Raw genomic sequence first — 13576 nt, 5'->3', positions numbered from 1 at the left:
ATGCACCAAACAAGATGCAAATATAAAAAGTCTTATATGCCCAGACCTAGTTCCTCCAACCATGTCTCATTGTTTTTTAATTCCATCCAAATTGTTTAGTCAGGAATCACTTCATTTTGCAAAGAAATAAATATTTTAAAACTTCTGGGACTCCATAATATTTTCACAAAAATCTCAGAGTTGAAGAGACACCAAGAAATACTGAAATTCCTTCATACCTTCTTCTACTTTAAGTTTTAGGGAGACAAATGAGAACGCGTTCATTTTTGAGAAAAGCAAATCAATTCCTCCTCTTTTTCTCAGGAAGAAAGAGATTTTTAGTTTGGCCTCTTTCACTGTTTGTCAGTTACCAATGTTAACTCCTTCCTTCATTATCAGTTTCCATATCATCAAATAAAGTAACATATTTCTCACAAGCCCAGGACATAGTAGGTGCTCGACAAATCCCAAATGGGTAAGTGGAAAATGTATAATGTTCTGTAGACTGTAGGGATACAGCACAAGCAATACAAAGAAAGCGTTGGTGGCCGTTTTCCCCAGATGGTTAAAGTTTTGGTTATGGAACATTAAAAAATGGCTTCTTGTCCTCATCACCCACACTATGAAGCATCACAAGTTTTTCTCATAGTCAGTGTCTCCCAAAGTGCTTTAGGTCAGAGCACGTGGTATGACATCTAAGATGGTAGCTTTTTCCCAAGTCATTCTTTCTATAACACACGTGTCTGTTTACCCTGAAAGGAGGACAGCTATCTAAACTCTTACTACATTGAGGTTGAATCCAATAAAAATGAGATCAGAAGGACCACTGTATGTGGCACTCTGGTGTTTCCCAGTATTGTTTTTATATTTATTGCAACGGTGAATGTGGGGAATGCCAATGTTGTGTTCCTCCCTTCTCTAATCAGAAAGCAACTAAACTGCTATGCTCTGCTCAGCCAGAAATAATTCAGGCAATCAAAACTGATTAAATCAGCATATACAGTTACAAGCCATAAAGAGGAATTGGACATATTTTAATAGTTGGAAAGATTCAATTTTTAATATAAAAATATATACCCAAAGTTTGAGAGGGGAAGAGGACACCCGGGTCAAAGCTGTGGCCTCTGCACTCTGTAGTCTTCATTTTACATTAAATAATTTCTCTCTCACAATTATCAGTGCCAGGCCTCCTATATATCATCTATCACTGTGGCTTCAAAGTAGTGCAGTTAATCTAATTAGGCAATATTCAATTACCTTTGTTAGGAAAAAAATTTCTCTTTCTGCCAGAGTCATAATAATTAAATGGAGAAGGGTTAGAAAGAGCATCCATAAGCCCAGATTTTCAGGCTTTTTGAGCCAAGATTAAAGTAGAGTTTGGACAAAAAGTTGATTCTTGCATTTCTTCTAGTTGGTGGATTTAATATTTGCAAATCACCAGTGTCAGGGAACTGCTTACTTTGGAGGAATCACTTGCTAATTTCTGATGCAAGTTTTAGCCCTAAACTGACATTATACTCTATGACCTGTGGACTGGTGTAGAAATATCAAATGTGGAGACATGAAAACGAGCTTGGCTCATGGAACTTTGCCCACAAAGGCCATTAGTTTGGTCTAATAATAAATGAAGGCAAGAACTAGTGACCGCAGTGGAAGAGTGATGGAGTGATATCCCCAAACACTAAATGGCTATTTTGTGAGAACTCAAGTAAGAAAACCAAGTCATCATTAAATGTTAAAGGATATATTCATTTTTTGAGCAATTACATATGTCTAATTAATTATGTTTTTAGCATACATTATCTCAAGTAATGCTATCTAAAATCTCCATTTGGATTTCTAAACCTTAATTATGTTCTATAGAATCTTCTGATTTCCACTATCAACAGTGGGTACCTGTTCCTCTACTAGTCATTGCCATTTGAGTGAATGACATTACCATTACCCACTTGTTTGCTCTGAAAATGTCAGAAGTTATCTTGGATTCCTTATATCCAATCTCTTGCCAGGTCCTGTCATTCTAATCTCAAAATATATCTCAATCTGGTCCCCGTAATGTATTTCTGAGACGAGACGGGTCTGTGCCACCATCATCTCTCAGCTGGTCAACTACTATAGTATTTTTACTACTTTCCGCTACAGTATTGCTGCACTCTTTGACTCTCTGACAGCCCATTCTCTGCACTGCAGCTTAAATGTACATCAAATGATTCTCTAGCTTAATATCCATTAACCGCTTCCCATGACTCATAATAAAAATTTAAGCTCTTCCCCGTGTCTACCTGACTCTTGGGAATCTGGCTTCAGCCTGCTTTTCTGATATCCTCTCAGTCTCCTCCACCTTCTCACTTAAGTATCTTACTCACACTGACTCCCTTTTATTTCTTCAAAAAATATCAAGTGTATTAGTGTTCTGAGGATGCCACAACAAATTACCACCAACTGGGTGGTGGCTCAGTTCATTTGTGCTGCTATAACAAAATATCTAAGGTGGAGTAATTTATAAAGAACGGAAATATATTTTTCATGGTTCTGGAGATTGGGAAGTTCAAGATCAAGGCGCTGGCAGGTTCAGTGTCTGATGATGGCCTTGTCTCTGCTTCTCAGATGGCACCTTGTTACTGCATCCTCTGGAGGAGACAAATGCTGCGTCCTCACGTGGCAGAAGGGAGAGAAAGGCAAAAGATGGGGGCCTAGCTAGTTCCTTCTAGCCAATTACAAGATTACTAGTTCATTCATAAGTGCTCTTGACCTAATTACCTCCCAAAGGTCACACCTCTTAATACTGATGCATTGGGGATTCAGTTTCAAATGAACTTTGGAGTGTACACAAATATTAAAACCATAGCAGGTGAATTAGAACATCAAAAATGTATTCTCTCACAGTTTTAGAGGACATAAACTCAAAATAAGGTGTCACAGGGCCATGCTTTCTCCAGACTCTAAGGCAAAATTCTTCCTTGCCTCTTCCTAGCTTCTGGGAGTTCCAGGTATTCCTTGGCTTATGGCAACTGAACTGCAATCTGTACCTATGCCTTCATATGGCCTCCTCCTCTGTGTCTGTCTTGTTCTCTTCTATCTGTTATAAAGACAGTTTCCACCGGATTTAGGGCTCACCTGGTTAATCAAGGATTATCTCATTTTGAGATCCTTAATGACATCTGCAAATATAATCTTTTTCCAAATAAGCTCACATTCACAAGGTCTGGGGCATGGTTATATCTTTTTGAAGGCCATCTTTCAACTCACTACACCCACAGTATTTTATCTTTAGGCTTTGATAATTCTAGCTCCCTCTGTCTGAAACCTTCTCTTTCTAGAACTTTGACTCATTATTCAGGTCCCAGATCAGATATTATACATTGTTCTTACTCAGTCCTTCCTTGATTACACTGTTTATAATGGCCTCTCCTTGTTACTGTTTTTTCCATCACACTGCTTTTTCTTACCATGGATTCATCTGAACCTGGGAAGTTTGCTTTTTTTATATACTTGTTATTGTCTGTCTCCCTCACCCAAATGCATTCCCATAAAGGCATAGACCCTGTCTGTCTTACTCACTGCTGAGTCCCAGCACCTCACAAAGTGCCCTGCTGGAAATACCTGCTCACTACATATTTACTGAATACATAAATTAAGCCCTTACAACTCTGTGAAGTAGGATGAAATGAGCCATCTGAAGAGTAAACTTGGAGTAAATTTAGGCTAGCTTGCAAATCAAATCAGAATTTCATCAAGAGGACCAGGATACAGTCTCAAGAAGGCACGACTGAATTATTACTGATATCATAGAAGATTATATAGTCAACTATACTGTAATCGATCGAAAGGAAAAAAAGGTATTTCTTTTTTCCTTCTACCAAAAGAGAGAAGATAATCTGCTTGAAATTCAGAAAATGGCAGTGTGTCTGAAGAATGATATAGAATGCTCTCTTGTGGACCATAATGAGTCAGTACTGACTCCGTAATTTGTAGGATACAGCACAAAGTGAAAATTCAATGTTGTTAGTTAAAAGAGCAGGAAAATGTGCCAGTATAAGTGTTAAAAAATAAAGGTTTTTCTTTTTTCTGCATTCTCAACAATGTGGTGTTTTTTATTCACTATTTAATGTCTTCCTAAGTGAAGAAAAATTAATATTTTAAATTATTAGCATGAACTTCACTATCTTTATATTGTTCAATGTTAGTTTTAAATGTAAATACAAGAGTATTTAATTTGTATGTGAAATTATTGAAATTACACAATTCACATTTTGTAGCTCATACGTGCATATATATTTCATTCTTACCAGCAAAGGAGAAACACAGCACAAAAGTAAATCAACTGTTTTTTTTCACTTCTTGATTACATGCACATTTTACCAATACTTTCTACCTTCAGTTTACTGATGAATTCAAAAGGACTGAAAGGAAAAGAAACTATATGTCTGATATGGTTTGGCTGTGTCCCTACCCAAATCTCATCTTGAATTGTAGCTCCCATAATCCCCATGTGTTGTGGTGGGGAGATAACTGAATCATGGAGACAATTTCCCCCATACTGTTCTGGTGGTAGTGAATAAGTGTCATGAGATCTGATGGTTTTAGAAGGGGTTTCCCCTTTTGCTTGGCCCTCATTTTCTTGTCTGCCACCATCCATGGAAGACATGCCTTTCACCTTCCGCCAAGATCGTGAGGCCTCTCCATCCCTGTGGAACCTCTTTTTCTTTATAAATTACATAGTCTCTGGTATGCCTTTATCAGCAGTGTGAAAATGGACTAATACAAGGTTGCTCTCTTTTTCCTCCCATGTCATCATTTTCAGCATAGGTGGGTAGCTAATACAGGAAAGTAGCATGACTATGAAAGAAGTGTTAGTCCTAACACCATGTCATCCTTCTGGAATCTAAGCAAGTTCTGGTGAGAATGGAAAGAATGGCCTCTTGGGCTGTCAGCTCCGTGCTTACTTAATACAAGTAACACACTTTGACTCTCTCTGAACTCCCACACATCCTGGGTCTACTGGAATTCTGTGTTCATGGAGCATCTTACTGTGCTCAAGATGCTCAATGAAAATAAGGTAGCGAGAAATGGCAGATTCACATACTGCATACATGTCCTCTATTCATTCACAGGCATGCTCATTTGTCCCAACAGACTTCACTTACAAACACAAGTCCAAAGATAATGTTATTAAAAATGTCAGAACAACAGCACAGCATTAAACCAAGAGTGGGTTCCTTCTGTGTGTTGGCCCAGTGCGACTGCACAGGTTGCACACCCTTGAGGCTAGCCCTGCAATGAGTTTTCTGGTATTCTAGGCCAATACACTCTTATAGTAGAGAGAGATTCATCTGGCAATCATCTTGCTGACCAGGATCATTAAGAGCATACAACCAATTTCCCTTCTCTGTGTCTATGATTCATTAGCAATCTTGCAGCTATAATTTGTCTTGCTAATGTAGACTTTTCTCCAGAACAGCAAAGAATAATTCATTCACTCAGAAGTTAAATTTCTCATTATAGTTCAATATTGTCATTTTGCATAAAGGTATTTTGAATTAGTTAACAAAAAAAAAAAAAAAAAAAAAAAAAGGCCAGAACTTGACCATTCCTAAATACAGCCCCAAAATCAAGTGTTCTGGACATACAAAGGTGAAGACTAAGTAATGACCAAAGCTGATACATTGAAAATTCAACAATTCTGCATATTCATGTCCTAGCAACTATCCAAGATATGTACCTCTATTCTTTCACCTTCTGCCCAAGAGAATTTCTCTCTTAAAATATTTTACCTGAAAGTTTATGCACATCAAGTGATGTGAGAAACATAAAATGAAGCACATTTGGAACCAAATGATTAACTTATTTCTAAACCATTGGATATATCGAATAAAGGAAAGATCACCAAGCGATGATTTAGAGCACCTGAACTGTAGTTCCCAGATCTGCCGCACACTAGCTGGGTGACAAGGGCAAGTTTTATAACTCCTCTGTGCTTTAAGTTCCTTATCTACAAAATGAGAATTTTAGAATAAATATTCCCTAAGGCTTCTTTCTGATTTATAATTCTATAATTCTATTGTACCTGGAAAATGAAAATCAAGCATGTCTCTTATTGCCATAGCTCTGAGGTATGAGGATGTATTTTACACATTTTGTGGACCCCAACATGGGGCCATCTCAATCAGGCTGTAAGAAGGCCTGTGGAAGAAGGTGGGGAGAAGGGGGTCCATTCATCCAAGACCTGATTAGCAAATGTGTATTTAAAACTGTGCTGTGCTCCTGGAAAACAAATTGTCTCTCCTTCTAAAATAATAAAATTAAAAATTTTTAAACAGAAAATATTCCCAGAGTCTTTTCAGTGGAATATTTATAGTTTTTTTTTTTTTTTTCAAATTTTAAGTGGGATTTTGAAGTGTATACTTTCTAAAAGCCTATAGAACACTGTTCATCAGCTCATGTGATAAGCTATTCAATGTTTTAGGCAACAATGAGAAGAAGCAAGATTTTTTCACCTCTCTAAATTCTACCTAAAAATTTAAAAAATATATTCAGTTTCCCACGTTATATCATCCTAAATCTGGACTACAAAAGCTTTCTCATATAGTTATTACTAATCTCTAGTGGATCAATTTGATGTTGGCTCCCTTTAACACATACAAAATTCATAAAATTTGCCACTAGAGTAGAATTGATCAAGCCCTTCCTAAGACTCACCGTAATTTATTAATCAAGTCATTTAACTTTTAATATGAGCCTCAATGTACTCATTTAAAAAAAAAGAACTAGACATCTCAGTTATTTTAAATTAAGCCTATTCCATTGAGTCTACTATAAAATTCTAAGACTCTATAGATCTTAGTTTATATTTTCTATCATTTTGGTTTTACTAATTAATGATTTAATCATACATTATGCTTAGACTTTTATGATCATAAAATACATTTGCATGACTTGGATCCTAAATGTTATAAAAATTTGTAACCCAATTATATATATATATATTTCAGTAGGTAATAAAATGATGTTTAACAAAACATTTCAAAATAAAATGGCTTTCATTTCAAAAATAAAATGGCTATTGTTTGTTGAATGTTTTGCTCTAAGTCATTTTTAATTTTAATGCTCAAAATATATTTTGACATGGGCATAGTTATTTTCATCACACAGTTGAGAAAACAGAAGCTTAGAGAGGTTAAGTAACTTACCCAAGTCCCCAAAGCCAAATACAGTCAGTCAAGATTCCAAGACTATCTCTTTCTCCATAGGCCATCCTTTTGAGTGTAGATAATGCCACCTTGTGTCTGTCTATGACAGCCAATAACGCCATTAACAAATGAACAAAATGACTTTCATAGGTCCAACAAAATCAATGCCAGGATACAAATTTTCAGCCTACATCATACAATTTTTAAAGTCTTTGGTAAGAATTTTTACTTTTCTAAGGAAAGGAGGAAATAATCACAATAAAAGCAAGCTAAAGAGCATTTAAAACTCAAATGATATGACAAGAGTAAATTGTAAAGCTTAATTCTTTTTTATTTCCTGCCTCAAAATGGATCTAATCATACATTATGATGTATGATTCTAGATTCAGAACTAGGTTCAGAAGCCAATTTATTACTAATATAATCAAGGGATTCAACTAGGTTCAGAAGCCAATTTATTACCAATATAATCAAGGGAAAAGGAAAAGTGAAGAAATAAAGAGAAATCAGTCATTAAATATTCTCTAATTAAAGTATATCATCTAATTTTCTTACCACTTGCAAGTAGACAAAAGAAAGCTATATTTGAAATAAAGAGTCCTGTGGATAACACTCAAGATACATTAAAATAATATGGTCTCAATTAATAAAATGATATGAAATTTGATTGCCTATAACAGTCTTTTTATGGAAAAAATAATAATGCACTGTAGCTTAGAGCAATAATGTGAAATACACCTGTAAACCATTAAGAAGCCTTTTGTTACAAAACTGAACTGCTGATGCAGCCCTGGTATCAGCAAATACACCACTTTATTGACGACACTAAGGCCCACAGCAATTCAACAGAAAATTAATTAGCATCAGCTCACCATAAATCTCAACAGTATTAGCTAAAATGCCAATTTTGTAATCACTTTTCATTAAAGCCAAAAATACTAATTAAAATTGATTTTTGCCTGTACTTTGGTGAGTGGCTGCCAGTTAATGGCTTTCAGTTGTAATGCAGACCTTTACTTAAATTAATTTTGTATGTCGTCTCCTTCTCTTTTATAAAGATAATACAGAGTGAAGGGGTAAGAGCTGTGGATGCAGGAAAGGGCAGTTCACATGCAGAAAGAATTGTTCACATGTAGTGGACATAAAGTGTTTTGAGTCTTTTACTAAAGTTTGCATGACCATGCTCCTTTGTAATCTGTTTTTGAATATTTTATTTCATGAGCAAAGATAAATAGGGCCTTTAACAAATAAATCATAAGACTCAATTATTATAAGAGGTTTGAATAGTTAAATAACATATTTCTTTTGAAATAATTTTCTGAGTGAAGTTATTCTTATTTATGTGATGTGATCCATCTGTAAAAAGCTATCCCGTGAACTTAGTCCATGTTTGGAGGCTCAGCAAGAACCAATAAGGATTAATTAAAGTCTCAACATGTGTTAAATGAAAACTAATAGCTATATAAATGTCAAATTCTTTTTATTGGAGTTAAACAGAAAAAAATAGCAATCCATAACTCTTTTAAAGGGTAATCCGCAAAGGCTTTAATTGTTATTTTAACTTTTATTTAATTTTTTTAAAAAAGGCATGGTGCCAAAGTTGAGGTTTTGGTAGCATCAAGATGAGTTACATAAGGATTAGGGGTTAGGTTTTTCCAATAAGTAATAAAAGATAGGGAGTAACTTATATTCCGGATCTCTAAGGAGCCCCAAATTAGAACCAGAAGCCATATTGTCAAAGCAAGTTCAAGGTTCTAGAGTTCCTTAGATGTCGAATGAAAAGTTGGCCAATATTTCTAGATTTAGATTAAGGATATAGAAAAAAGTATAAAAGGGTTCCCAAATAAGAAATTCAGGTCTAATATTCTAAGATCCATTGAAGAGAGGTAGGAATAGGCAAGGAACACATTTCACACATGATGTCTAATGTTTTTATCCATGATGTGCAAGATCTCATACAAGATTGAGAGAACTGCATGGAAGCTCCATCATTTCCTATATGACTCTCTGACCTTAAGGTCTTCACTCCCTACCATGATCCCTACCCCTAACTACTAAAACTGCAAACTTAACACTTTCTATTACATTCTCATGAAATATAAAAATAGATTTCTTCCTAAAAGATTAGAATAGCAAGCTTAATAAACAAATATCTGAGTTGATAAATAACAGATATATATCTCTCAGATTTATTTGCAATGTATTAACACAAAGGAGTTAGTACAGACTTGACATTGAGGCAGCATAAATTCTGACCATTAAGAACCCTTCAATTCAGAATTATCACTAAATAGTTTCCATCCCAAAATGGGACAAAGTGTGAATGAAAATTTCAGTTTGGACCATCAGTTCATAAGAAGAAAGTAATCTTGCAGTCCCCATGAACTTATCTATCTAGGTATGTCCTTATCGTCTTTTTATCCAAGCATATTTTGTTTACATATCTGGGATCATATTTTTGATTCTTATTTTTAAGTACCATGGATGAAATATTCAAAAATTCTGCATGTAAGATGATATTGAAAAGGGATTTACAATTGATGTTTGCCACTAGATTATTTGTCAGGCATTCCCAAAATCTAAAATACCCCAAATCTTACATCAAGTCATTTTACTTGATTTTTAATGATACAGAAACTATCCACTCATATCTAGTGGCCCTTAAGTTTTCTATGCACCTCTACTCTGAAGTATGTGTTTAGTAATTTTCCAAGTGCAAGTAATTTAGTGATTGTTGGCAAGTATTTTTCCCGCTTATTTTAAGTTGTCATCAAATATGGGAAGAGCTTCTATCTAACTCAGTTTCAATAATAAAGCATAAGAAACACTTGTCATTGTCAATGGAAATACAGTGAAAGCAAAAAAGAAAAATTCAGCAAACTATCTCAGAAACGACTTTAACCATGATGATATGGAGTCCAACTAAAGCTATAGTTAACTGGATTCCTGAATTCATGTCAAATTGTGTAAAAAATCATTCATAATCAATGTCTTTCATAATTACCACTTCTCTTGAATTTATAATTTTTGGTGATCATTCAAATGCCTGAGGTTAATTTATTGTCTACTTTTGTTTGATTTACATGTGGAATATATCTTCTGAGCCCTTATATATTAAGAATGTCTTTCTACTGCTCAGAAACATAAAAGACAACTTGGAGAAATGCACAATTTAGCATTTCAAATTTCTTCTCTCAAAATTCTCCATTTTAATGACATTTAGTACTAAAGAGAAGTCTGAGGCTAGTCTTTTCTAAAAAAAAAAAAATCATTCTTTTGGAAGCAACTTAGTAAACTTTTCACCAACAGAGAAAGTACCAGATGTTTTTCTGATTAAGAAAAATTTTTGTAAAGCTAAATCTAGGTGTGGACTTGTAGGATTGATTTTGCATAAATGAGAGGAAAATTTTAAATCTGCATATTGATTTTTTTTTAAAGTTTGTATATTTCCCTCTTTTCAGACTGGTTATTGCTGCTAAGTGTTCTAATGTTTATGTCAGATACCCTACAACTGTCAAACATTCTACAAGTTCGTTTCCTCTATATGTATTATTTACTCATTTATTCTTTTTATTAGTCTCTCTATTATCTCTGATCTCGGAGAGCTTCTGCAAGTGATCCTCCATCATGGATTTAATCCTTTTATGGTATTAACTCTACCTTTCACTATACACTTAACACTTCTCATTATTACTTCTATCATTATGTTACCTTTCCATCTCAACCTCTGTCTTCCTAATGACTTTCTGTTTCTATTTAATAGAGGCCAGAACTTCATAGTGCTATAAAAGATGGTAGTATTCTAATAATTTTTTCTGTCTCCTGCTATGGATAATTTGAAAAGATTGTTCTTACTCTACCATTTTAGGACCCATCCCATCTTCATTTTAGAAGTCTTTTGAGAGTTCTTCCATTTACATTATCTACTCCTGCTAACAAAATAAGAATTGTCCATATCTAAAATTTTTTAAAAGTCAGAGTATATACACTTCACTTAGCCCAAGTTTCTATTTACTTCGGTGCCAATTAAATCTCCTTCGAAGACATAGGATAGCTTGATGTATAAGTTTTCTAATTATTAATATCAGAACTAGCAGGATTTAATCCAATGTAGGTCTGTTGGAGTTAAAATATAATTCTTACTCATTCCTATAATCTGATATTGTGAAGATATGTTATATAGGGAAATCTAAAATCTCCAGAAGGTAATGCTACCAGAATTCTTCATCCCTTTATTGGGCATAGTAACCTTCTAGATACCAGTGTCTTCAAAATTGTTTTGGTTTTAGGTGTGGTTTTAGATATTAAAAAATATACAAAATCTGCAAGGATAAAATATTATTGGTAATAATTGAATACAGCAGGGCAATGCTATTCAAGCTGCCACAAATAGTAAAATCCTTGCAATAGAAAGAACTCTAGCCAGTTTCCTGGCTAATATTAACATTCTAATTATTTTATGGAAATTTTACTGAAGTCACTCATATCTGCCAAATCAAAAAAAATAGTTTATTTTAACAAGGAAAAGAAACAATTATAACATCAAGTAACAGACAAAAATTAGAAAAGCTTTCAGATATTGCCTTAAATTTTTCTTCATGATAATATATATAATAGAACTGTTTTCAATAAAGATGGAAAGAAGACTGTGATTTCTGATAAAGAGAAAATAAACAAGGGAAGACCTATCGCTGTCTCACTCTAGTGCCTAGGCAGAGCTTCCAGGCCACAGTGCAGGGAAAGGAAACTCAGGCAGAACCCAGTGGTCTTCCTGAGTTGAACTGAGTTAGGAGTCCAAGGAGGCCAAGGTGGCTCGAGTTCATAGGGCAGAGTGCCAGAGCGTAGAGTCCTGTACACAGAGCAAGCCCCTGAAATATGCAGAGGATATAACGTGAGCCTCAGCAGAGATTTAACCTTAGCCGAATGTTAATCTTTGCATGTGTGTGAGAAAACTACACAAAGTCAAGGAGAAAATGCCAAAACGATTACAAATAATATTCCCCAGGGCTGACACATAACCAGGAATCGTTTGTGCTCCTACTAGCCAGACTGAAAAAAATCTCAGAATTCACAGGTCATTAGGTAGAGTACTCAGAAAGGTATTGCCTTAGTAATAAAGGAAAATTAGCCCCAGACTACAGGCTTCTATGATCTCACCTAACAAAGCTCCAAAGCAAGACTCTGATAAAACAGTTTCCAAGTAACGTAACTACATCCCAGAATAAAGGTCAAGAATATTTATAGGAATGTAAAAATAATCAAGATAAAATTATAATGTCTGTCAGCCAAGTAATAATTAGTAATAATTACCAAATATGCAAAGGTGGAAAATATGATCTGGGATGAGGAGAAAAAAATCAATCAATAGAAACAGATCAAAAATGTCACAGATGCTACAATTTGTACATAAGGACATTAAAACACACCATAATTCCATATATTCAAGAAAATAAAGAAAAGATTGAGCATTTTAGGTAGAGACATCGAAGAAAAAGAAGATCCAAATTGAATTTTCAAGATAAAATTTTAACATCTGAGATTTAAAATGCACTGAACAAAATTAATAGCAGATTAGGTTTTGAAGAATAAAGATCAGTGAATATGAAAACATAGCACTAGAAACTAGTCTAAAACGGAAACACAAACTGAAAAAGACTGAAAAAGAAGAAGTAATACAGCATTAACAAACTGTGGGACAACTTCAAGCAGACGAGTTTATATGAAATTGAAGTACCCAAAGCAGAAGTGAGGGAAAAGAAAAAACTGTTTGAAGAAATAGCAGCCTAAAATTTTCCAAATTTGAGGAAAACTGCAAATTTATTGATCCTAAAAGTTCAACAAACTTCAAGCACAAGAAATATCAAGAAAACTACACCAAGGCAGATGATGATCAAATTGCTTAAAACCAGTTATAGAGAGGAAGTCTTAAAAGCAGAGAAAAAACATTATGTGTAGGGAAACAAAGGTAAGAATGAAAATAGATTTCTTATCAAAAACAATGCAAGCAAGCGATAAAATGTATTTAAAATACTGAAGGAAAAAAACTCACCACCTAGTGTTTTATACCCAGCCAAATTATCTTTCAAAACAAAAAAAGTCCTTCAGGAAAAAGGAAAAGTGATACTAAATGGAAAAATGGGTCTACACAAGGAAATAAGGAACGCAGAAAATAGTAAACATACAAACATATATAAAGGTTCATCTAAAAACAAAACTGATTTTTCAATCTTCTGCTAGTAAGACCTCTCTCCCTGAAATGTTGCAAAAGTCTGAATAGAACTTAAGGTTCTCTGCAATCCATCTTAATAGGAGTGGGCAAAAAGAGGTCTGGAGTCACGCATTGCGAGTCTGATAACTGTTTCTCTCATCTGAGATGACGTACTGTGGTACAGCAACCAGGTCTCTCT

The sequence above is a fragment of the Rhinopithecus roxellana genome, chromosome 13, assembly GCF_007565055.1.
Source record: "Rhinopithecus roxellana isolate Shanxi Qingling chromosome 13, ASM756505v1, whole genome shotgun sequence".
Classification (NCBI taxonomy): Eukaryota; Metazoa; Chordata; class Mammalia; order Primates; family Cercopithecidae; genus Rhinopithecus; species Rhinopithecus roxellana.
The sequence above is the reverse complement of the archived record's forward strand: the minus strand, read 5'-3'. Positions refer to the sequence as shown.